This window comes from Bos indicus, chromosome 5 (genome assembly GCF_029378745.1).
Source record: "Bos indicus isolate NIAB-ARS_2022 breed Sahiwal x Tharparkar chromosome 5, NIAB-ARS_B.indTharparkar_mat_pri_1.0, whole genome shotgun sequence".
Classification (NCBI taxonomy): Eukaryota; Metazoa; Chordata; class Mammalia; order Artiodactyla; family Bovidae; genus Bos; species Bos indicus.
Window position 1 is genome coordinate 78,642,917 of NC_091764.1, and position 23,916 is coordinate 78,666,832.

General features: G+C 42.6%; 2 long non-coding RNA genes across 3 annotated transcripts in view; one reads left to right on the forward strand and one right to left on the reverse strand.

Moving 5' to 3' along the window:
• The window catches only part of LOC109559551 (uncharacterized), a 3,624-nt gene extending 1,754 nt beyond the window's left edge, over positions 1 to 1,870 (forward strand). For both annotated transcript variants that reach the window (XR_011566708.1, XR_002180800.2), the window contains one exon: positions 1,399 to 1,870. This is a non-coding gene — a long non-coding RNA (uncharacterized lncRNA). The remainder of the gene's footprint in view (positions 1 to 1,398) is intronic.
• LOC139183180 (uncharacterized) overlaps positions 1 to 15,684 on the reverse strand; it is a 37,958-nt gene extending 22,274 nt beyond the window's left edge. Inside the window, exons 1-2 of the long non-coding RNA XR_011566710.1 lie at positions 15,391 to 15,684; positions 1,373 to 4,753 (exon numbers count right to left, since the gene is read on the reverse strand). This is a non-coding gene — a long non-coding RNA (uncharacterized lncRNA). The remainder of the gene's footprint in view (positions 1 to 1,372; positions 4,754 to 15,390) is intronic.
• Between the last annotated feature and the right edge of the window lie 8,232 nt (positions 15,685 to 23,916).

The following is a 23,916-nucleotide window of genomic DNA, read 5'->3' on the forward strand; positions in this document are numbered from 1 at the left end:
TGAACCAGTAGTTCTTAGAGGTTTAAATGAGTGATTTCAAAATCTTGTTACACTTCAAAATCATTTAGCTACTTTTAGAAAAAAAATTACAGTTGCCCCTGCCTCCTTTTTGAGAGACTAATTTTATAGGGTTGGGACCTCCCCTGGAACTGTTTTTTTTGTTGTTTTTAAGCCTCCTTGGCCATCTTTTGGGATTCCCTGGTGGCTCAGACGGTAAAGCATCTGCCCACAATGTGGGAGACCCGGGTTCAATCCCTGGGTCAGGAAGATCCCCTGGAGAAGGAAATGGCAACCCACTCCAGTACTCTTGCCTAGAAAACTCCATGGATGGAGGAGCCTGGTGGGCTACAGTCCATGGGGTCGCAAAGAGTCGGACACGACTGAGCGACTTCACTTGTGACTTTTGTGGTGATCTTTTAGGGAACTGATGCCTAAATGTTTATCTATTTTGTTTGTCTTTTAAAATGGGATTTTGAAATGGCAGCTTTAACTTCTAAAATATTAAATCACTTTGCATTTCTGGAGAACATTCCTTTTCACCTCCCTCCCCACTTGGCCCAGGCTTCAGCTCTCCAGGCTCTGCAGTCCTTGCTTGACACTTACTGCCCTGTGTTCTCTCTGGTTCCTATGGCTCCTGGTTTTCCTTCCTGGCAGCATATTTAGGGTTTTCTGTTGTTCACTGGCCTGTCTTCTTGTACTGTCTTTCAAAGCACTGTTGCTGCTCAAGGTGTCCTGGAAACTCTGGTGGGCATATTATCCACTCCCACGATCGATCATTGATCGCCATTGGGTGCTTACTGTTCTCTAATTTGCATCTCTCACTCTTTCTGTGGGAAGCCCTCCAGATGCCCATGTCAGCTGCCTAGAGAGCACCTACTCTCGGATGTCCCGCAAAGCACCTCACACTCCCTGTTTTTCAAATATTGAGCTCCTCACCATGTTTGTCCCCTGTGTTTCATATCTCAGAGAAAGGCTCTCCCAAATTATTCAAGGAGGAACCTGGGGATACCAGAAACTCTGCTGAACTTGCATACAAGGTGGCAACAGTCAGTCTCTCGGCCTCACGAATTCCAGCTCCTTCGTATCTCTAGACTCTATTTTGTCCCTTCAGTCACTCCCTAGACCAAAATTCCCCAATGGCCTGCCTCATTCTCTCCACAACAGTGTTATCAATTTTAGTCTCCAGCTTTAAGTTCTCCATCCTCCCAGGATAAAGTTCACCTTCACAAATTTGGGTTCAAAGGTTACACACCCTCTGGGCCCTGCTGGTCTCTACCACACTCTCCTCCCGAGGAAGGCACTTTCCCCACAGCCACACTGAGTTACAGCTGCAGCCCACCCTACCAGCCACTGCCCACCCCCTCCTCTTCACCTAGTCAATTTCTCTTCACTCTTCAGGTTCCAGCTGAGACACTGACAGAGAGCCTTTGAGATGGCTTCCTGCTATTCATGCCTTTGAGTGTGAGCTGGACTTCCTGATGTGATTCTGGAGAAGAGAAGATGGCCAAAGTGACAGGCTGCTCCTTTCAGGCACCCTCCCCCACCTTACCTGCTCTGTAGGAAGCTAGTTGCCCTGTTGAAATGCCCTGTGACGGAGGGGAGGGCTCCCGCCAACAACCTGTGAGGAACTGACTCCTGTCAGTAACCGCGAGTGAGCTCAGAACTGGGTTCTCCACCAGTTGAGCCTTCAGCTGAGAGGACGGCCTTGGCCAATGGCAGTAGTGCCCCGCCCCGCCATGAAAGGCCTTCAGCCTGGGGGCACCTGGCTAAGCCACACCTGGATTCCTGACCCCAAGAAACTGAGATAATAAATGAAAGGCCTTCAGCGTGGGGGCACCTGGCTCAGCCACACCTGGATTCCTGACCTGAAGCAGCTCTGCTTTTGTTCATTTATTACAGAGACACAGATAACCCGTACCACCTCTGGACCCCTGCCCTTCCTCCACACCAACTTCAGGGTCCTTCTGAGTTCCAGTTTCCACCTGTCATGATCAGAACTTAGCGTTAGTAATAGAATTAGGATTTGTCCTGATCTCTGCCTCCAAACTGCCGACTATGGGGAAAAGTAGGATAGGAGGGAAGAAGGTCCATTTCCTTCCAGACACCCTGAAGCCCACCCTGCTCCTACCACACCTTGGCACACCACGGCGTCACACAGAGCACGTGCCCCAAGGAAGAGGTTCAGGCAGCAGAGCCACGCCTGCAGTCCCAACCTCCCGGCCAGTACACACTGGCCCCACAGGCCTTTGTGGGCCCACTGCCCTCCCTGAAGAGGAGGGGGGAGAATGGAGTCTCTCTTTGCTCCTTCGCACACAGCCTCAGGCCATGCTTTTTCAAGGGATCAGAGTAGGGGGAGCTGAATGGCAGGTAGGGAAGGACGGCCGCCCAGTTCCTCCAGCCAACTTAACTGTCACACTGTGCCAGATGTGGTGGGGAGGCCCTGCAAAAAGCGAAACAAAACAAAAACCCCACTAGCCCAGAGTGCTTCCTGCTGCTTTCACTTTCCTGTGACTCCAGGCACAGGTCACTCGCTATCTCAGACCTATTCCTGAGCTCTGAATACAGTTCCTGGTTCCCAGCACCCGCCTCAGGGCAGGTATCAGCACTTCCGGCCCTATGCCTGCGGTACCAGGAAGGTGGCAGCTCCTGAGGCCCCGCCCCCCACCCCTGCTGCCAACCAGCCGACATCTCTATTGTGCCCAAGCTGGATGAATGAATGTTTGAGAGACATGCCTGGGTATGAACACTTCTCTATTTCAGAAGAAAAGATTCTAAAACACTGCACGCGCACATGGCATGGGCTTCTGCCCTGCCCCACCCCCAGCAGTTTTCCTCTGGGCCCTTCCTCCTGCAGTGGCTTTCTGCTAGCTGCTGTCTGTGGCTAAAAAGGTTCTGCTCTAGAATGTGGTAGTGTGGTCATGGGAAGCACACAAGTTTGAGGGTGTAGGTCTGCTTTCAAAGCTGGATTCTGTCATTTAGGATATCTGACCCTGATTGTGTTACTAGCCAGCTAGGCCTCATCCTCTGGATGAGGTCAGCTAAAAAGCTGTTTGCCCCGGTACTGTGATTAGGTGAAATAAACCATGAATATGACTATGCAAGGCATCTGTAGTAGTAAGTGTTCAATAATTGCTTCTTGTGTGTTTTAAAAGGACTTTAACCATCCTTGTAATTTTTCCTTGGAAATTAGGCTAAAGAAGATTGTTGATGTCTAGTTGACAAAGTGCCACTTTAGGTTTTTTGTTTGGTTTTTTGGCAGGAGGTGGAGTAGGAAAAGATTGAAGGGTTAGGGGACCACTGTTTTACTGGTTTCTAATCTGACTCTCCCATCTGCTGTTCTGGGCAATACAGTAGAAACAGCTGCTCAAATGCACAAGGAATGGATGTGCCTGAACCTGCCTCCGACTCCCAGGTGGTAAGGTGTTTTTCGTGTTTGTATTCAGGCCCCTGTGCCTCTGCTTTGGCCCTGTCACAGGTGAAAGGGAATTGCTCATGTCACTGAGAGCATACAAACGCACTCAGCCATTAGCCGCAGGTATACAGACTCAATTTCCAGATCAATAAACAGCTTGACTTCAAAAATTAAGTGCATTCGACTTTCTTTTCACTGCCCAGAGTATACACAGGGGGTCAAATAACAAGTCAGTAGTCTTTTCAAATCAGTCCAGTTTAGGTCTAGAGCATGCCAGTGCCTGCGTGATGAGAAGAGTCAGACACACTGTGGTGAGATTTTTAGATATTTAAATCGACTGTAGAAGCATCTACACCCACAGAAAATTCATTGTAATTGTTCATCTTTTTCTCAACAATGTGAAAAGTTACCATAGGGTGGTAAACCTAGGTTTAATCAAAACCAGATCAAAATTTGAGTCCTAAAGTCAACATACTTACTTCCTTGATACCATAAAGAGGAAGGGGAAGTATAACAAGATATTTTAACAGTGGGAGAGATAATCTGGCATTTTTGTATAAAGTCAGCACTTCAAATAATACTCCAAAGGGGCATCTACTCTCACCTAGTCTCTAGCAACTGTGTCTGAACTTGCTCTTCACCACAGCAACTTAGAGTCGTTTGCCATTTAAAATGATAAATACCAGTCATCACGTATAATCATTGGTAAGACACTTAAAGAAAGCAAAATAAAGATGTCAGGGAAGGAGGCTGACAGGATTTGACTGGTTGCTCAGACTGCTCAGGCAGTCAGGACTGCCTGACTTTATTTAAGTCATAATGCCCAGATCCTCAGCTTTGAAGATCCCCAAACTCCCTATTTTGCTGTATTGGAGGTAATCGCTAGGGCTCACAGTGGGAGCTAACAGTAACTAAACTCCTAAGAAACTTATGTACAAAACCAGCTGCCAATTTATAGTTTGATAGTAAGAAACTATAATACCAAGAGGACCAAATGGTCAGCCCAGTCTCCCTTACGGGAATAGACATGAGCAGTGGGCAGCCACGTGTTAGTCTAGGATAATAGAAGCAGAGACCAGGAGCTCACAATCAGGATCTGAGAGGTCAAGAAGCCCTTCACTATCGTGATAAATGAAAGCCCATGTTATAAAACAGTATGTCCAGTGTAACCCCCACTTTGATTATTTGTTTATTTTTCTTTTTGGGGTGTGCTGTGTGGCTTGTGGGATCTTAGTTCCCCAATCAGAAATCGAACCCAGGCCTTCGAGAGTGAAAGCATGACATACTTACCACCGGACCACCAGGGAATTCCCCCACCTTTGTTTAAAAATACAAACAAACCTGGAAAAACATACATCATCATGTTTTAATAGCAGTTATAATTTCTCTGTAATGGCATTATGGGCAATTTTTATTTTTCTTATCTCCATTTTAAATTTTTTCCACAAAGTAATTATGAGTTCCTTTTGAAGACAGAAAATAAAGGATAAGTTAAAAGTTCAACTTTAGAGTCTTTGTTAAGTAAGTCATGAAAATCTACATGGAAAGCTATGCTGTCATTAAATATCATGTTGTGGAAGAGTTTTTTAATGCTTGAGGAAGTATTAATAGCAGTTAACATTTGTGAGGCACTTACCATGTGTTAGGTACATGTGCTTTATGTGTCTGAACTCACTTAATTCTGTACCAAGCTTGCAAGGTAGATGAGGAAGCTGAGGCCGAGAAACGTGAAGAAACTTGCCAGTGTCACCCAGCTGATCCCAAGGTCAATTTTCTCTTCCATAAAATGAGTTCCCTTCCTGACATTAACTCATCAGATTGACATTTGAATTCAAGAAGATAACAAATATAAAGAAAAGAATCCAGCGTCCATAATGGGCGTCAGCAAACTTCAGCCACAGTCTGAATCCAGCCCTGTCACCTGGTTTTGTATTTTGTATGAGCCATGAGCTAAGAATTGTTTTCACGGTTTTAAGTAGTTGGAAAAAATCAAATCAGAAAGATAATAGTATTTCATGACACGTGAAAATTACATGAAATTCAAATTTAAGTGTCCGAAAATAAACTTTTACTGGAACACTATCAAGCTTATTCTTATTTGTCTGTGGATGCTTTTCTGCTCTGCTGGGATGAGTAGTTGAGACAGACCCTGAACCGCAAAGCTTAAAATATTTACTAACTGACCCTTTACAGAGAAAGTTTGCCAAAAGCCCCGGGTGAGGTCTAGCACTGATTATAATAGTTACATGAAGCCTAGTATTAATCAGTTAAAGCAGTGGTCTCTGACTTTGGCCGCACTTCAGAAGCTCCTTGCATGCTCCACTGGTCGCCCTACCCTGCTCCCCTTCACAATTGCAGCTTATCCTGTAGTAAGGTAGTTGGGAAGTTTGTATTTTCATGTGCAAACTGTGTCTCATATGTTTGTGTTTACATATATATATCCTATTTAATTCTGATAATAGTCCAATGACCCCAGTTTTACACATGAGGAAACTGAGGCTCACAAAATGAAGGTAGTTTGCTGAAAAAGTATATAGTTTAGCAAATGGCAGTAATACCAGTTTTCTGGAGCTGGTTTAGTGAGTATTCCTACTACACATGCTGCCTCTCTGCACCTCTCTTGCTGTTTCACATGCTTTGTTTATTCTCTACAACCATCGTATCACTTCCTATTTGGGGTTGGCACCCCAATCCCACATAAAAATCAAACATCAGTCCACTAAGAGTAGTAGCTAACCCTCTGGCCAACCACAATTTACTAATGGGCAAAAACTAACCTCCTTTCAGCCCCAGGTAACATTTAAATCTCAGTGTATTTGAACCCAGTTCTTCTGAAGCTGACCTTGCTGTCTTTTTGAAGAACACTGTCGGTGGATATTCTCAGTGGAGGCAAGCACAATAGCAGGTTGATGGGGATTTCTGTTTGGACAGGTGTGACTCCATTAAAAACCACACTATGCAGACTTTCACCATTCCACAGGGCGCTTGTGTAGTCTTGTATGCGCTCATTTTTACAAAGTGAAAATGGCTTTTCCTTTGTACTTTTGCATTTGAGTACCTCGTGCTTGCTGGTAATGCCAACTCATAGCAAATGAATGATCCATAAATAATGTTAAATCCAGTGGCAGAATGTTTATTAATGCCAAGTGTATTAGTAAACCTTGATTCTATTTTTTTTTCTTCTTCATGTAGAAGATGTACTTATTTTTTCATTATTTTCATGGTTCTTTATAGACTGTTACTTCGATTCAGTCTTTTTCCTTCTGGAATATTTAATTTCTCCCTCATTGAGTCCATACCCTTGTGGCCACTCAGTAGGGCAGGGCAGGCCAAGGGGAAGAGACTGTTGGGTTCCTTGCCAGCACTGGCTTGGAAGCAATGTTGTCTAGTGACTCTGCTTGCTGAAAGCATGAGCAATACCTCTGGGGCCCAGAATCAGTAGAAGGTGTCGTGCAAAGTTGCTGCTTTCCTGGAAGAGCAAGTCTTAAATAGTTAATGATTGTAAAGAAACTCATTAAGAGAGGCATATTTTACCTCCTTTTCTGTCATCGTTGTAACAGAGGATTCAATCAACTTTAATTTATTCAGCCAGGTGCCTGTGGAAGCTGCCTCGTTTGTTTGGCTTTGTTTTCATGAAATCCCTTGTCAACTGTGTTCCAAGCATCAGTGAGCTAATCCTGCCCCTCTGTCAGATTCACAGTAGACAAAGGCCACTAGCACAGAGTCTCCACAATGAGAACGGCAGAGGATCTATTAATGTGTCAGTTGCCTGTGAATTACAGCCAAGATATTTGCCTAACATATGGCATAAGGTTATCATGTTGTAAAGCATCTCATTGGAAGTCAAGTATCCATGCCCGCTTATAGACGCTCATAACTACTTAGTTGTATAAAAAATTATGCCCAAGGACAAATATCCTTGGGAATTTCATGCAACCACCAAATTACAGTAGAGTTAATCTATTGGGAGCATTTTACTTTTTATAGGATAAAAATAAATCAGAGATGAAATCAGAGCAGCTTTTAGGGATAAAGTGCAAAAACTGCCACATTTAGTTCTAATCCTCAATTAGGACTGAAAGGCAGGGTCCATGGGCAGTAAGAGTGTTATGAGCAGAGTCCATTTTATCCACAAAGACATTCAAATGGAAAAGAATAAGGTAATGTCACAGAGACAGATATCACCTGGTTTTCTGATTGCCCCTCCATATACACCCAAGAGGTTTGGCTTCCACTTTTGCTGATTAGGAATCTTTAATCAGTAGCCCCAAATTAAAAGAACTCAGATACTAACTCACTAACAAAGCTCAAAAACAGGAATGAATAAAAGAGAATGCCAAATTATTCATTTCCAATGAGAAATAGAATGGCCCAACTTAACAGTTACTGAGTCAACCTAATCAAAGATCTCTCTTCTGGCCAGTAAGAGAGGTTGCCTTTTCCTCTTATTAATTTTCCATCCACTGACCATCTCCCCCCCTGATTTCTTGCTATAAATTTCCACTTTTCCTTGTTGTGTTCAAAATCGAGCCCAAGCTCTCTTCCATACTTGCAAAAACCCCCTACTGTGATGGTACCTGAATAAAATCTCCCTCATCATTTTTTAATGATGTTGAGAATAATTCTTATAAGGACACAAGTTATATGAGGTAACGACTCACAGTGTGACACCATCTTAACTACAGCTGAACCTTAAACAACACAGGTTCACACTGCATGGGTCCACAGTACTACATGATCTACAGTCGACTGAGTCCACAGATATGCAACCAAGGATATGGGGGGCAAACTAAGGTTACACGCAGATTTTCAACTGAGTCATTGTCCCTACCCCTCCACCCCCATCCCAACTCCTTTGTTCAAAGATCAACTGTAACACAACTGCAATGACCTTATTTCCAAATAAGGTCACATCTGAGGTCCTGGGGTTTAGGACTTCAGCGTGTCTTTTGGGAAACACAATTCAGCCCATAACAGGCAACTTCTCCAGAATGCATGGTGGGCATTCTGATGTTGCCTCCCACACTCTCATTCTTTCTTCTGGTAGTGCACCACCCTCCTTCTGTCCCCTCATTCCAAACCTGAGATTCCACATCTCTGGCCACACAGGACTCAAGCAAGGCCTGTGGCTGGTCAGCTAACACCCTTCCCTCAGATTACTCTAAGTAGAGTCAGGGTGGGGGAAGCCCTCCCCCACTGGTATGTGGTACTTGGGCATGAAACCTTTAGACCTGCTGTGCTATGTCCCCAAATAAATGGAAAGAACTTATTTACAGGATGACCCAATGAAGCCACCAAAGAGAAGAGGCTGAGATGAGGGGCAGAGAGCCAGAGCTTGGAGTTTCGGCTCCCTGCTTTCCCCAGGCACAGCCTCGGCTCTTCCAGGATCATGAGAATTAATCAGGCCTTCTTTGTGTTCAAACAAGTTTGACTTGGGACCTATGATTTGGAAGGAAAAGAGTCCCAGAAGAAGACAAAAGATAAAGAGCAGTAAGTGGATCCTTGAGGGCTGTGTCATTGGGGAAAACCCTGGAGAGAGCCCCTTGGGAAGGATAACATTCCCCAGAGAAGCAGAGGGGCTGGAACCCTTCTCTTCAAAAGAGAAGGGAACCCTGAGACATACCTGGGGACACTTTGTGGGCTGAGGTAGGTGGCTTCCTACAGAAGAGCCACCGAATCAGAAAACTTGGTGTTAAAACTCTGGTAGACTAAGTTATGACCCTGTGGGACCTGAAGATAGTTGAATTAGAAATGAGAATGCAAGTTATCAAAAGGCTGGTTGACAAGCCTAGAATCCTAGCAAGGGGTATTGACATGAGTTGAATGACTTAACTGTTTACTGGCACCAGGCTTTGATATCTGTTTTCATAACAGAACATACCTGTCAGAAGAATATTAATCTACTCATTATTCAACAAATATTTATTAAGAGCCTTCGATGTCCTAGGCACTGCAGTAAGAATGACTATATACTGAAGATATTTAACAAATAAATATACTACTAAATGTACGAATCGTAGTAAATGTGATGGAAAAGTTATGGGAATTGAGAATTTTAGATCAGAAGGTTAAGAAAGTCCTCTCTGAGACTATTGAGACTTGAAGTTGAATAGAAGTTAGCCAGGTATGGGGAAGGGTGGTAAGGCAGGAGACAAAAGGAGACTCCACATGAAGGAAACAGTGTATGCAAAACCCCTGTGTCCAGAAGGAGCTTGACAAGAAATGAGAGAGAAGCATGGTTGAAGAATAACTAGGGTGGGCATAGAGTGGTCTAAGAAGAGCCTAGAGAGATAGGCAAAGGCCTGATATAAAGATCCTAGAGTCTCTCCCAACTATTTAATGTTCCAAGGCACCTCTCTTAAGATAATCACGATGGTGTGATCACTGACCTAGAGCCAGACATCCTGGAATGTGAAGTCAAGTGGGCCTTAGAAAGCATCACTACGAACAAAGCTAGTGGAGGTGATGGAATTCCAGTTGAGCTCTTCCAAATCCTGAAAGATGATGCTGTGAAAGTGCTGCACTCAATATGCCAGCAAATTTGGAAAACTCAGCAGTGGCCACAGCACTGGAAAAGGTCAGTTTTCATTCCAATCCCAAAGAAAGGCAATGCCAAAGAATGCTCAAACTACCACACAATTGCACTCGTCTCACACGCTAGTAAAGTAATGCTCAAAATTCTCCAAGCCAGGCTTCAGCAATATGTGAACCGTGAACTTCCGGATGTTCAAGCTGGTTTTAGAGAAGGCAGAGGAACCAGAGATCAAATTGCCAACATCCGCTGGATCATGGAAAAAGCAAGAGAGTTCCAGAAAAACATCTATTTCTGCTTTATTGACTATGCCAAAGCCTTTGACTGTGTGGATCACAATAAACTGTGGAAAATTCTGAAAGAGATGGGAATACCAGACCACCTGATCTGCCTCTTGAGAAACCTGTATGCAGGTCAGGAAGCAACAGTTAGAACTGGACGTGGAACAACAGAATGGTTCCAAATAGGAAACGGAGTACGTCAAGGCTGTATATTGTCACCCTGTTTATTTAACTTCTATGCAGAGTACATCATGAGAAACGCTGGACTGGAAGAAACACAAGCTGGAATCAAGATTGCCGGGAGAAATATCAATAACCTCAGATATGCAGATGACACCATGGCAGGTGTGAAGAAAGTGGCAGAAAGTGAAGAGGAACTAAAAAGCCTCTTGATGAAAGTGAAAGTGGAGAGTGAGAAAGTTGGCTTAAAGCTCAACATTCAGAAAACGAAGATCATGGCATCCCGTCCCATCACTTCATAGGAAATAGATGGGGAAACAGTGGAAACAGTGTCAGACTTTATTTTTCTGGGCTCCAAAATCACTGCAGATGGTGACTGCAGCCATGAAATTAAAAGACGCTTACTCCTTGGAAGGAAAGTTATGACCAACCTAGATAGCATATTCAAAAGCAGAGACATTACTTTGCCAACAAAGGTTCATCTAGTCAAGGCTATAGTTTTTCCTGTGGTCATGTATGGATGCTAGAGTTGGACTATGAAGAAGGCTGAGCGCCGAAGAATTGATGCTTTTGAACTGTGGCATTGGAGAAGACTCTTGAGAGTCCCTTGGACTGCAAGGAGGTCCAACTAGTCCATTCTGAAGGAGATCAGCCCTGGGATTTCTTTAGGAACGATGCTAAAGCTGAAACTCCAGTACTTTGGCCACCTCATGCGAAGAGCTGACTCATTGGAAAAGACTCTGATGCTGGGAGGGATTGGGGGCAGGAGGAGAAGGGGATGACAGAGGATGAGATGGCTGGATGGCATCACTGACTCAATGGACGTGAGTCTCAGTGAACTCTGGGAGTTGGTGGTGGACAGGGAGGCCTGGCGTGCTGTGATTCATGGGGTCACAAAGAGTCGGACATAACTGAGCGACTGATATGATCTGATCTGAAGAAAGAGAAGTGATTGAAGGACATAGAGAAAAGAGAAACCAATTAGGAGGTTGTTTGCAATAGTTTAGATGAGAGAAGACGATGGGTGACAGCAGAGATGTCTGCATTTGAGACACTTGTTGAAGGCAGATTTTATGGCTCTGGGCCTGGTGTACTATCATAGGTTACATGAGGGAGGGATTGAGAATGGCTTTCAGGTTACTGGCTTGAACTTTTGATGGTTGGTAGTGCCTAACTGAAGTGAGAAATAATAAAGACGGATGTTGCAAAGAGGCAAGCAGCATCAAAGAGTGATTTCAGGTTTAACATGTTCAGTCTAAGATTCTTGGAGGACTTTCAGGTGGAGATAGGAAATACTAGTTGGATAGTCAGTCTCGTGATATAGGGAAGATCTGGACTGCTGGTAGAAATCTGAGAATTACTGGAAAAAAGCAATTGGGATAGGATAGTTATAGTGCCTAAGAACAGAGTATAGAGCAAGAGGAGAACCTAAGGACTGAAGGAACTCTTTGCAATGAGTTGTTGGGTATAAGCCAGTGTGTTAACAAAGGGAACTGAAAAGGCACAACCAAACAGGTGGCAGAAGAACCAAGAGCAGGTAGTGTCACAGATTCCACAAGGAGAGTGTTACAAGGAGCCATTCCTTGTGAAGTCCAGTAGGATGAGGATGGAAAGGTATTTATTGAATTTGGTGGCCTCATCAAAAGCTTCCTCATTGGAGCAGTGGGAGGGTAAGGTAGACTGGAAAGGGTAGAAGAGTCAATGGGATGTGGGCAATGGAGTTAGGAAGAAGTGTAGACAGTGCTTTCAAAACCTCTATTTAGGGAATTCCCTGACAGTCCAGTGGTTAGGACTCTGTGTTTCCACTGCCGGGAGGCCTGGGTTCAATCTCTCATCAGGGAACTAAGATCCCACAAACTGCATGGCATAGCCAAACAACAATAACAACAAAACCCTCTATGGCTTCCCTGGTGGCTCGGATGGTAGGACGGTAAAGAATCTGCCCGCAATGACGCAGACCCAGGTTTGATCCCTGGGTCAGGAAGATCCCCTGGAGAAGGGAATGGCTAACGACTAACACTTTCACCATGGGAGGCAGAGAAATGGTACTGTGACCAAAGAGAGAATATGGGGTCAATAGGGGCAGGATTTAAATATGAAAGATAATAGAGCGTGTGTGTTAGTCGCTTAGTCATGTCCAACTCTATGGGACCCCATGGACTGTAGCCCACCAGGCTCATCTGTCTATGGGATTTTCCAGGCAAGAATACTGGAGTGAGTTGCCATTTCCTCCTCCATAATAAAGCATATGGATGCAAATGCATTGAATGCAAATGAGAATTATTCCCACTGAGCAGGAGATAAAGCACAGGGGAGGTACAGGCAGGATCCAGGAAGTAGCCTGACAGAAGGCACTCTTTTCTGGGCAGGGTAATACCTGACTCCAGCTGTGTGCTGCTTTTATCGATGACCTTTCCTCCTCATCCTACTCCTTCTGGTTGACAGAAGAATGCTTCATTTTCGTGAATCATTTAACTGTGACTCAGAGTCTACATCTGTCTTTGTGTTGTGTTTTGGTTTTATAGTTTTGTTCTTTGGAAAGAATTTCCATTTTCCTTAGATACTATACTAATGAGAAATATTCTGTCCCAAGGTAGCCTGGGTGGTGTGATTGGAATACCTAGTAAAATTTATCCTTGCCCCAAAGTATCATTTAGTAAGAACTAATAATAATTAACTCAAATACAGGAGTTACCTTTAACGAGCATCTTAATTTCACAGATATTACCTCCTTTCATCTTTTTTTTTTTTTTTTTCCCAGCCATGCTTCACAGCTTGTGGGATCTTAGTTTCCCAACCAGAGGATGGAGTTCTGGCCCTTGGCAGTGAAAGTGCAGAGCCCTAACCACTGGACCACCCGTGGTCCCTCATTTCATCTTTTATTTTTTTACACTTAAAAAAAACTTTTTTATTGGAGTATAGTTGATTTACAATGTTGTGTTAGTTTCAGGTGGACAGCAAAGTGAATCAGTTATACAGATACATATATTCATGCTTTTTTTTAGATTCTTTTCCCATATAAGTCATTACAGAGTATTGAGTAGAGTTCCCTGTGCTCTAATAAGATAGCAGGTCCTTATTACTTACCTATTTTATAAGAAACTCTGATGTAGTTTTTATTATTATTATCTCCACTAGGAAAATAAGAAATTGAGACCAGGAGAAGTTAAGTAATTCATAACTTTTTAGAGCCGATAAATGGCAGATCCTTGGTAGTTTAAACCCAGAATTCCAAGAAAAGCTCTAACTGTGTCTTTATAGATGTAGCTTCATTGTCCTTGAGACAGATGTAGATGATGAAACGATCACAGATATTCTGACAACAGCCCTCAATTGTCAGCCTCTAAGAACAGGGACAGGGAGCGGGGTTAGAAACAAAAAGCCCACATTTGAAGTTCAGCTCTCAAAGCCCCTTGCGAGTGCCCTGAACCCCATCACCTGGGAATCTTTCACAGATAATCATCATTCCACAGAATTTAGCTCATGTCCTCACAAGCAAAACTGAGATTGAGAAATGATCTGGTTCCTGTGGACAATCAGCCTGGAACCAGGCATGAATTAACTGCAATTAACCAGGAGGAGGCTTATATTGTTACTTTTCTTGTACCAGCACACAAAGTGGAGGGTAGAATAGAGGTTTCTCACAACTTAATTTTCTGAGAATAGTGTTTGCAGTTGGGATGAGATAATAGAAATAAAATCCTCTTGAAAACAGTGCATTCACATTGCTGTGTGATAGTGGTGGGGGAAAGGAACTGGCAGCTCATGGTATTACCTTAGAGTTCAGGGTCTGTGAGCCAATGACCTTTCCTCCTCCCAGGGAGTGTGGAGCCTACGGAGCCTCCCTGAATCCCCCAACTGTGGTGCTCCATTTACTGATGGGCCCTTAGCTCTTCCAGTACATGGGAAGCCCACGAATACTGGAATGGGAAGCCTATCCCTTCTCCAGCAGATCTTCCCCACCCAGGAATCGAACCAGAGTCTCCTGCATTGCCGGCAGATTCTTTACCAACTGAGTTATGAAGGAATCCCCTCCATCACACCAAAGAGATTCAAAATGGAAGATGGACAGTGTCCTTTAGAAGCTTTAAGGACAATTCAGAAGCCTAAACCAACTCTTTGTTTATGCAAAGTAAACAAAGGTTTTGGAAAATGTCCACCATGTAGTTAAGCTGTAGGACTCCTCCACACACACTTATTGATAGGCAAACTGAGAAAAGCCATCCCTTTTTCAGAAAATGATCCTATATAAACTAAGAAGGTAAAATGATAGGTGCAATATTTGGATTCAAAAGGACCAGGGGTGGGATGGGATGGGAGGTGGGAGGGAGGTTCAAGACGGAGGAGACATACATATACCTATGGCTGATTCATGTATGGCAGAAACCAGCACAATATTGTAAAGCAATTATCCTCCAATTGAAAATAAATTTTTTTTAAAAAGGACTGGGGTACAATCTCATTTCTATCACTTATAAGATGTGAGGTCTTACTTTATTTCTCTCAAGCTCACTTTGCTCAGTGATACAATGAGTATGACAACAACAATAATGCTTAGTTCACAGCAACAGAGTAAAGTGAAGAGATAAGGTGACAGACCAGATAAAGGAGGCAGAGTGCTTGGTGTTTCGTGTTATAGCCATTGGTCTATAGCTGACAGGCTACAGTCTATGGGGTCACAGAGTCGGACATGACTGAGCGACTTTCACACTGTAGCTGAAATGTAAGAAAGTGGGCTTGTAGACATCTTGAGGAAAGTATAAGGAATCAAGTGAGGTTTTGAGAACAGCTGCTACAGAGTGAAGAAGTGCTGGTCTGGAGAAGTGGGTGGTGGGTGTGCCAGAGGGTTGGCGCTTTGGGAGCTGTAGAAAGTGGTCTGCTGGCTTACTCAGATTTAGACTGGAGGCTATGGAGCGTGTGTCATTTCTGACACATTAAATAAAGTCCTTCGTATTGGCTTCTAAGTTCAAGGTTTTATAGCTCACCTTGGAAGGTAGAAAGCATTTTGCTGCTAGCTTCACTGTTGCTTCTGTGCTTGTTCTCCAACGCAGGTGCTTTCATTTCTGAGAACCAGTTTGTCAAGACTAAAGACTAATGCCTATGCTGTAGGCTTGTCTGGAGAAACGAAAGCCATTAATGACAGTTAACATATTAATTGCAGAAAGCACTTCTTTAGGTTTCTGTTGGCAACAAGTTACCAGTCTAACAGAGTAAGTGAAGTGCATCCAGACTCAATTTAAAACCTGGCCAGGCAGGGCTTTTAATCTCCATGCTTCAGGTTTTCGTTATTACCCTTGCCAAAACGCCAAGCTTATAATTTACAAGTATTACCCGTGTGTCACTTAGAAAGAAACCCAAACCTAAAAATAGAAATGAAACTCAGGAAAACACCAACCCAGATAAATGAATCTCATGTTAAGTGCAGAAAGCTTGTAAACTGTGCTCAAGGTTATACTAATTGTTAAATTTCAATTGATTAAAGCAAGTGCATTAACCAGTCAGTATGTCGCTGCCCAGAGGAAAGTGACAATTCAAGAGAATTACCTCAGAAAATTTTCTCACAGTCATTTCTTGCTCTTTTTACGTCCTGTCCAATTATTCAGTTCTTAGGTAACAGACTGCTCTTTCTGTAACAGCCATGGTAATACTTCCATTGTGATTAGTTTTATTTATAATATTTATTTGGCTGCACCAGACCTTAGTTGCAGCATGTAGGATCTTTAGTTGCAACATATGGGATCTAGTTCACCAGGGATTGAACCCCAGGCCCCCTGCACTGGGAGTGTGGAGTCTTAGCTAGCGGACCACCAGGGAAGTCCCCGTCATAATTGCTTTTACCTAAAGCATCCCAGGGACAGAGGAGCCTGGTAGGCTGCAATCCAGGGGGTCGCTAAGAGTCGGACACGACTGAGCAACTTCACTTTCACTTTTCCCTTTCATGCATTGGAGAAGGAAATGGCAACCCACTCCAGTGTTCTTGCCTGGAGAATCCCAGGGACGGCGGAGCCTGGTGGGCTGCCGTCTATGGGGTCGCACAGAGTCGGACACGACTGAAGTGACTTAGCAGCAGCAGCAGCAAAGCATTACTCCTATAGGGCCACAATCACTGACCTTCCCTGTGCAGAACTTTGTTACACTGCCACACACTGTGTCCTTAACCCCAATCCTTGTGAGAAATATGTGTGCCATTGTTCAGGGTAGGAAAAGAGATGGAAGTTAAGGGTGGAAACACAGTACTCATTGTTAAGGGTGGGCCAGAAGTGAGGATAGTTGCAAACCACTGCATCCAAGCCTAAAACCTTGGACCTCCTTTGTCTTTAGCCCCCAACCCCACATTCTAGCCAATCACCAAATCCTCCTAATGTTTTCTCAATTTTCTTTTTTTAACATTATCCATCCTTTCTTTCCCTTGTGTGATGGTTTGTTTTATATGTCAACTTGGCTGGGCTATACTACCCAATTATTTAATCATATGCTAATCTAAGTTTGGGTTACAGTGAAGGTATTTTATAGATGTGTTAACATCTTCGATCAATTAACTTTAAGTAAGGGAGATTATCTTGTTAATGTGGGTGGGCCTCATACAATCAACTGAAATTGTAGGGGAAGGAAAACTTTTTATCTGCCCTCTTAGGTTAAGTGAATGGGAGCTGCAAATTAACCTGATAAAGACCAATTAACAGGAAGAGAAAACAGAGTTTATTTATGCAATGTGCATATAGCAGGAGAACTCTGTGAGAACTCAAAGGAGTGGTTAGAATTTGGGATTTACATACCATCTTAACATTAGGTGAAGGGAAGATGGAGAAAGGCATTTATGGAAAGACAAGATAATGGATTTTCAAGAGAACAAACAGGAGATAAGAAAGGTTGTGATGATGTTTGTCTATACAGGTATGAGTAGTCTTTCCTGCTCCTTCAGGACCGTAAGGAAACCTCCTTTGTAGAAGGGGTAGCTCTTTTTCATAGTCTCCCTTCTGGGAATAGATCTACCTTGAAGAAGAATTTATGGTAGCCTAATTTCCCAGAAGTTGCTGCTTTTAGTCAGATAAGATGAGCTCTGAGAACGATTTATCTCCATCTGTTGAATTTCAAATATCTTCAGCTTAAGATAATCTTTATACCAATGTTTGGTTCTGAGTGGACAAAAACTGAGGTTTCCCAGAGAGGAAATGATTTTGTCTCCTCAACTTCTGCCTAAATTCTAAGTCTTCAGCCTGTGAGCCTGCCCTAAACATTTCAGACTTATCAGCCCCCACAAATGATTAAGCCAATTTCTTAAAATCAGTCTCTTTGTATATACATACATACATCGGTTCTGTTTCCCTGGAGAACTCTGAGAGGTACATAGTGCCACTACCACTAATGAAGGATCATATCATCTAATATTTATACTAATGGAAACTTATGTAGTCTTCCTATTTGAAGTATTTCTCTGCTCTAAAGTCTTACACATCAACTTTATCTTTCTTCGGTTGCTCTCTTAAGCCTGCAGAACACAGCACAAATCATTAAGGAGGTAATCTAGGTCCTCAGCATTTGATGCTATGCTATGCTAAGTCACTTCAGTCGTGTCCGACTCTGTGCGACCCCATAGACGGCAGCTCACAAGGTTCCCCCGTCCCTGAGATTCTCCAGGCAAGAACACTGGAGTGGGTTGCCATTTCCTTCTCCAATGCATGAAAGGGAAAAGTGAAAGTGAAGTCGCTCAGTCGTGTCCGACTCCTAGCGACCCCACGGACTGCAGCCTACCAGGCTCCTCCATCAATGGGATTTTCCAGGCAAGAGTACTGGAGTGGACCCCACCAATTCAGCCTCCTTTTCCAGCACACTTTTTCTTCTTGTCTCCTAGTTCCTGAGTACGCTGTGGGCATTGTCAGCTTCTTGCTATCTACATTTTTATCACCCATTTCCCCATTCCCTTGTCTTCATTTATAGATGTCCTACCATCCCTCCAATGTCTAACTTTTCTGACAAGTCTTCTTTTACCACTTATATTAATTTCCTATTTCTACTGTAACAAATTATTACAAATTTAGCGGCTTAAAACAACACAAATTTGTTCTGTTACAGTTCTGGAAGTCAGGGGTCAAAAATCAGTTTCATTAGGCTAAGGTTAAGATGTCAGGAAATTTGGTTTCTTCTGAAGGTGGGAATATATTAACTTGCTTTTTTCAGTTTCTAGCAGTCACCTATATTCTTTGACTTGTGGCCCCTTCATCCATCTTCAAAGCACATCATTTTAATCTCTGCATCTCCCATTGTCAAATGGCTTTCTCTCTCATAGTAAAATCTCCCTCTGCCACCTTCTAAGGATACTTGTGATGAAAGCGCTCTCTCCCACTCCAGTCAGCAATAGTTCCCTCACAATTCTTCTCAGTCCACTCAAGCACTGGACTTTTTCTCTTAAGCTGGCTAACTTGCTTCCATTTCATTAACAGAATCAAGGTCATCAAGCAAAAGATATCTAAACTTCTCCCACTGCTAGAAATGTGGCTTCATTTCCCACCATGGCCACATCCTTCCCATGGTCTCAAAGGATGAGATAGCCTTCTGTTGCTCCAGGCCAACTCATCCACCTCTGCCCTTGGGTTTTCTATCTCTTGTTTTCCCAGGACTTTGCTTTATCAGTCATGCTCTCTCTTTATCTTCAATGTCTTCCTCTCAACTCATTCTTTTCATTCTTTCAACAAATAATTTATTGAGTGCTATGCAGCATAAGATGCAATGCTGGGACTCATAGCATGAGCCTACGAGCATGATCAAGTTATTCACACTAAAACATAACAAAATATATAAACAAAAAACTGTCTTTGAACTTTTATTCCTTTCTAGCTTCTACTTTCTCCTTCCCTTCCTCAAATTAGAGCTGTTCATCTATTCCTCTAAACCTGTTGATTTCCCACTTTTCTCAATCTCAGTTCATGTGACTATTATCTAAATTAAAAAAAACAACAACGACCCACTTATTCCAGACCCTATGCTCTCCTTCATATACATCCAATGAATAACCAAGTACTTCTTATTTTTCCTCCTTGAAATCTCCCAATCTGTCCTCTTTGGATAGTTCATTTATATCCAATTATGGCCCTTAATGATATTTCGCCTAAACTACAGCACTATAATCTTAAGTAATCAGCCTGCCTGCGGCCTTATTTCCTTTAATCTGTCCTCCATGCTGCACTTAGATATTTAAAAACATGAATCTAATTATGTCATCCCCCTGCTTAAATGCTTTTAATGGCTCCCACTGCTTAGAGCCTAAGTTCGAGCTCTTCATTAGCATGGCTCACAGGCCCTTCATGACCTGACCAAACTTATCTCCCATAAATCCTAATCATGCACTTGACACTGTAATAATTCTGCATGTCCCTTCAACATGGCATGCTTTTTCCTACTTAAGAGCTTTTGTTTATGCAGTCACTGTAACTTTGAGAGGCCTGCCCATGTTTGCTCATCTGTCAGGCTCACATTCATCCTTCCAGATCTGCTCAAGCAGCATTTTCTCCAAATCTTTGAACAACAAGCTGTGCTAAACATTCCAGCCTTGTGTTTCCCTAGTACCTTGTGCATACTTTATCATGTTATGTTGAAATTATCTATTTACCTATCCAGGATCTTTACAAGCTCCTTAAGGACACAGACCAAATGAACTCATAAAGTAATATGGTGAGTGTATTTCATTTAATACAGAAATTATATTACTTTGTGTATTTGGGTAATTATTTTTTATGTAACTGTTATGTCTCCCTTGTGAGGCTGGAAGCCCATTAAGGGTAGGAATTATATTTTATAATATTGTGTATCCTTATCAAATAGCTAATGTTCTAAAGATATTAATTAATGATTATTATTGTGAATATTATGAAAAACGCCTCAAGGATATACCTACTATTTGTTCAGTTGCCAAGTTGTGTCCAGCTCTTTGCGATCCCATGGACTGTGGCATGCCAGGCTTCCCTGTCCTTCACTATCTCCTGGAGTTTGCTCAATTTCAAGTCCACTGAGTTGGTGATACAATCTAATCATATCATCCTCTGTCACCCTCTCTCCTTTTGCTTTCCATCTTTGCCAGCAGGAGGGTCTTTTCCAATGAGTCTGCTCTTCGCATCAGGTGGCCAAAGTTTTAGAGCTTTAGCTTTAGCATCAGTCCTTCCAATGAATATTCAGGATTGATTTCCTTTAGGATTGACTGGTTTGATCTCATTATTGTCATAGGAACTCTCAAGAGTCTTCTCCAGCACCACAGTTCAAAAGCATCAGTTCTTTGGCATCCAATTTTCTTATGATCCAACTCTCACATACATACATGACTACTGGGAAAACCTTAGCTTTGACTATCTGGACTTTTGTTGGCAAAGTGATGTCTTTGCTTTTAAATATGTTGTCTAGGTTTGTCATAGCTTTTCTTCCAAGGAGCAAGCATCTTTTAATTTCATGGCTGCAGTCACCATTCACAGTGTTTTGGAGCCCAAATCTGTCACTGTTTCCACTTTTCCCCCTTCTGTTTAAATTGAAATGATGGGACCAAATGCCATGATCTTAGGTTTGTTTTATGTTGAGTTTTAAGCCAGTTTTTTTACTCCTCTTTCACCCTCATCAAGAAGTTCTTTAGTTCCTCTTCACTTTCTGCCATTAGAGTGGTATCATCCGACTATCTGAGGTTGTTGATATTTCACCTGGCAATCTTAACTCTATCATGTAAAGAAAGTAGCCCATTTCAGGGAAAATCTAATTACAGCAGATTCTAACAAGACCTCTAAATTCTTATACTGATTGTTAATATAAAAGATTGACTGAGAAAAGTGAAGCATCAGTTAGTATGTATTATACATACACACAAAAACTTTTTTGTTGTCATAAAAGTATCCAACTGACAGGCAGAGATATCAACAAAATTGGGCTGCTTTAATAGATAACTCCTTAGGTAAGGAACACCATATTTTATGTGGCATTTGTAGTCAGTCCTGTTCAACCACATTCTTGCTGTGGTCCCCTTAAGTCCCCTTCTCCTCCTAGACAAATTCATCCATTTTCAAAGCACTGCCAGCATGTTATAGTCTTCTTTTGCTTTCTTACAAGTTTAAGGGAGTTTGGGAGAGTCAAGGCAAACTTTTTTTTTTCCATAGAAATATTATTTCCACTTGGTCCACCACTTGTGAGTGGCTCCATGGTGGTCAAAAAGCTATCTTGTACACATAAAAAGATACTAAACATTGCTAATTATTAGAGAAATGAAAATTAAAACTACAATGAGGTACCACCTCACATGGGTCAGAATAGCCATCATCAAAAATCCTACACAATGGGGGCTTCCTTAGTAGCTCAAAGGTAAAGAATCTGCCTGCTAATGCAGAAGACATGGATTTTATCCTGATTCAGGACGATTTTGAGAAAAAAAAAATTCTACAAATAACAAATGCTAGAAGGGTATGGAGAAAAGGGAACCTTCCTACACTGTTGGTGGGAATGTAAATTGGTGCAGACACTATGGAAAATGGTATGGAACTTGCTCAAAAATAGTAAAAATAGAGTTGCCGTAAGATTCAGCAATCCCACTGCTGGGCATATAGCCAGACAAAACTATAATTTGAAAGATGATGCACCCCAATATTCATAGCAGCACTCTTTATAATAATCAAGACATGGAAACAACCTAAATGTCCACCAACAGATGACTGGATAAAGAAGATGTGTTATATATACAGCAGAATATTATTCAGCCATATAAAGAATAAAATAATGCCATTTGCAGCAATATGGATGGACTTAGAGATTATCATACTAAGTGAAATAAATCAGAAAGAGAAAGATAGATACCATACAATGTCACTTACATATGGAATGTAAAATACGACACAAGTGAACTTACCTATAAAACAGAAACAGACTCAGACGTAGAAAACAGACTTACCATTGCCCATGGGGAAGGAAGGTGGCAGAGGAGTGGACTGGAAATTTGGGGTTAGCAGATGCAAACTATTATATGTAGACTGGATGAAAAACAAGGACCTGCTGCATAGCACACGGAACTATATTCAATATAGTTCCTGTGATAAACATAATGGAAAAGAATATGAAAAAGAATGTATATATATGTATAACTAAATCACTTTTCCAAACAGCAGAAATTAACATAACATTGTAAACCAACTATCCTTCAATAAAATAAATTTTTTCAAAAGCTGTTTAGTGGCCGCAGGGGGTCTTCAGGCCAATGCCCTAAAAGCAGGGGGATGCCAGGGCTCCTTAAATGACACTGGGCTCCATTCTGGAGTCTCCTTGGCATGCTTGAAGGTGAGCTCTTTTGAAGAGATACCCACTTAGCCCAGTCTGGGGGCCTCCAGCCTGTTGAGTTTAGTTAGATAGTGGCCGACTTCTTGATGAGTTTCACCTTTTCATCTAGAAAGTGGCTCTCCAGGAAGTCACAGAGATGGGGGTTTATAAGGGTAGAACCCAGGGCATGCAAATCCAAAAAGCTTGGTTCATGAGATGGTTGTAAACCTAGCATCCTGGGTATACCCCATTCATCTTGAGAACACTTCTCCTTGTCTTGGAAGAGGGCTCAGCTACTGCATTGGTTTTGCATTCTCAAGAGATACACTTCTCCTTGGCCCATTCATGAAAAAAGCGGCTCATACCCTCCAGAGCCACATCACTGCCTTCAAAATAGAAGCCCAGAGAAAAGTTGGATGGCGATGGCCTGCACCTTGGCAGAATTATTCTTATGAATCTGGAAGTTTATGGTTGATCAGCAGTAAGGAGCTGAGCTCCATACCGTTGGCTGATCCTGGAGGTTGAGGATGGCAGAATGGTTGGTTCTGAAGACCGTGACTGGAAAAAAGGTTGGAGGATGACAGGAGGCTGGAAGAAAGGGTGTCCCTGGGTCTGTTCTGACCAAATACTGTTGAAACAAGAGACACATCTGTGGACCAGGAGCGGAATGAAGGCAAACTCCTTATTCTCCCAAGATAGCATAAACATTTTTATGCATGTGTGATCTGGATAACATAAGGGTGCCTTTCAAAGGAAAACGAAGAGGAAAGCCATCATAAAAGGGCAGTATGTAGCCTGAGTGAAAGTGTTAGTCGCTCAGGCATGTCTGACTCTTTGCGACCCCATGGACTGTAGCCCCCCAGGCCCGGCAGGCTCCTCCGTCCATGGGATATTCCAAGCAAGACTACTGGAGTGGGTTGCCCTTTCCTTCTCCAGTGTAGCCTGAGGGAGTGACCTAATAAGCCTGTTTTCCTTATTCTTTATGGCCGTTTCCATGTTAACATCTAAGATGTGTTTGAGCACACCTTTGTGCCCCAATTGTTTCACCTCTCAACTTCATCGTCCACTACCTCCCTAGAGCTTATGCTATTTTATCTTCACGGTGTTTGTATCACCCAATTTCTTGGACTTTTCTTTCTAGAGATGTATCTCTAATTCTACATTTGAATTTACAAAAATCATTAATGAGTATGAATAACAACGAATATTATTAGGCAACTGCTTTTCACAAAGCA